This window comes from Megascapheus bottae, chromosome 13 (genome assembly GCF_031878675.1).
Source record: "Megascapheus bottae isolate mThoBot1 chromosome 13, mThoBot2.hap1, whole genome shotgun sequence".
NCBI classification, from domain to species: Eukaryota; Metazoa; Chordata; class Mammalia; order Rodentia; family Geomyidae; genus Megascapheus; species Megascapheus bottae.
Genome location: NC_143521.1, coordinates 1670286 through 1672329, shown reverse-complemented (window position 1 = coordinate 1672329; position 2044 = coordinate 1670286). Strand labels below are relative to the sequence as shown.

Below are 2044 nucleotides of genomic sequence, written 5' to 3'. Positions count from 1 at the left end.
TCCATTGCAGATAATTTATAGAATGCTCAGTTTCTAATTAATTTTAATCTGATTTGATGAAAATATTTCTGTAAATTAATATGATTTTATATTTTGTAGTCTGACGTACTACTTCTCAGATATTTTCCCTCACTAGCTTCAGAATATGAAATTGTGTAATGCAGGCCAGGCAGGTTTACGGGTCTGAGAAATCAATTAGGGAAGAGAGCAGAATAGGCCAACAATTATAGTCTACATAGGTGAATTATAAATGAAGACCATGAAGATGATTTCAAAAGGTCCACAGAGCTAAGACTGACATTAATTAAGGAATTCTATACAAGTATAAAATATCACATAGCTGTGAGAATTTGGTCTGGCAAATGAATCAATAAATATAAATTTAAACTTAGTTGTATATCACGCCACATTTGTAACTTTTGAATATTTTTACTCTTTCTTGAAGATAATAATGCTTATTTTTTCTCTTCCTTAATCTATTCATTTGGTAAATTTCATTAATGGTATCCTATACACAAACATATTTTTCCTAACTTCTCTTAAATTGATTTTGTCAAACAAATTCACTTTTTTTCTGCTAGACCTGGGCTTGAATTTAGGAGCTAGTTGCTGTCCCTGCTCAACACTAGTGTTCTCTAACTTGAGGTCTATTTCTGGCATGTTTGGTGGTTAATTAGAAATAAGAGTCTCATGGACTTTCCTGTCCAGCTGCTTTTGGACTGCAGTCCTTAGATCTCAGCTTCTTGAGTAGCTAGGATTACAGGCAGGTTCAACTCCAGGTTCCTATTTACCATTCTTTTAATAAAGTGAGATTAGTGTTATGTGAATATATTTCTTTCTGTAGTTCTTCAGTCTTGGAATACAGAGAATATAAAATGAGGCCAGTCTACTGAAAGAATGAAAGGGAGAAAATGGAGAAAAATGTTGGAAGAGTAACATTGATCAAGATGCGCTCACAACACCTGACATAAAGAATGGTAACGCTGAACTTTCCTGACAGGGGAGATACCATGATCACAAAGGCAGTTTTCCCAGGGCCAGGCTTATCCATTATACTCTGAATGTGCTGACTTCTGCAATTTGAACAAATGTAGTAAACTCGACTGCATAATTTGTGGTAGAATTATAACTGTACAATTACTTATTAACTTTTAAAAAATTATAAAATACAACAAATTTTTAAAAAAATATTTTTGTATACTACTCTATTTATTGAACTATTTTAAAGATTTTACATCTTGAATTAACTTGAACAAGACAAAATAGATTTGTTTTTGTTCTTGTCCTAGCTCTTCATATGTTATGAAATTCTCAAAATTAGTGAAGAGCAGTACATTATTTCTAGATTACAGATTTGAATAATATATTAATTCTCTGCATGAAATAGTGTCTAGGCAAAAATGAGGCAACTACACTCTAAGCTTAGTACATATGAAATAGTATATTTTAATTTCCTTTTAAGTTTTAATTAAAATTTATATATAAGCCATAACATTAAAATGATTAAAGATATCATACTAAAATTATATTTGTGTCCTGGTTTTTTCATTCAGCATGGCCATCTGTGATTCTTATTAGATTTTCCAGCAGGATATTCAACTTCCTCATATATGATTATTCATCAAATATAGCTTCTTTGAGCTGACTTATAATTTTATAATTATAATTTATAATAAAAATGAAAGCTAGGAATTGTAAATAAAATTCATGGAATCCATCCCAAATTTACTTAAATAAAATAGGTTATTTTTTGCCTTGGTGTAGATTGTTTCTCCTGAGGCATTCTTGCACTTGTTTTTACAGTATGACACTCCTGTATGAAAGCTCTCTGTTACCCCTTTTCTACAGCTAATTATTTACATGTTCATAATTAGTGATAAAAATAATTTTTTAATGTGCTTCAGAATAAGAACATAAGCTTTGGGTTTCTTTTTGTAATAAGGTACTGTGGCCAGGTTGAATGAAATGGTTTGATTACTTTAGATGTAATGTTCATGACTCATTAATGATGCAGAAGAAAATACAAACTTTCTAAGACTGCAAT

At 30.6% G+C, this 2044-nt stretch overlaps 1 non-coding gene across 1 annotated transcript; it reads left to right on the top strand.

The window, feature by feature from the left end:
* The first annotated feature begins 985 nt into the window (after nt 1-985).
* LOC150055410 (U1 spliceosomal RNA) lies at nt 986-1150 on the top strand. The gene has a single exon (XR_016537526.1). It is a non-coding gene; the product is annotated as a U1 spliceosomal RNA (small nuclear RNA).
* Nucleotides 1151-2044: the final 894 nt, after the last annotated feature.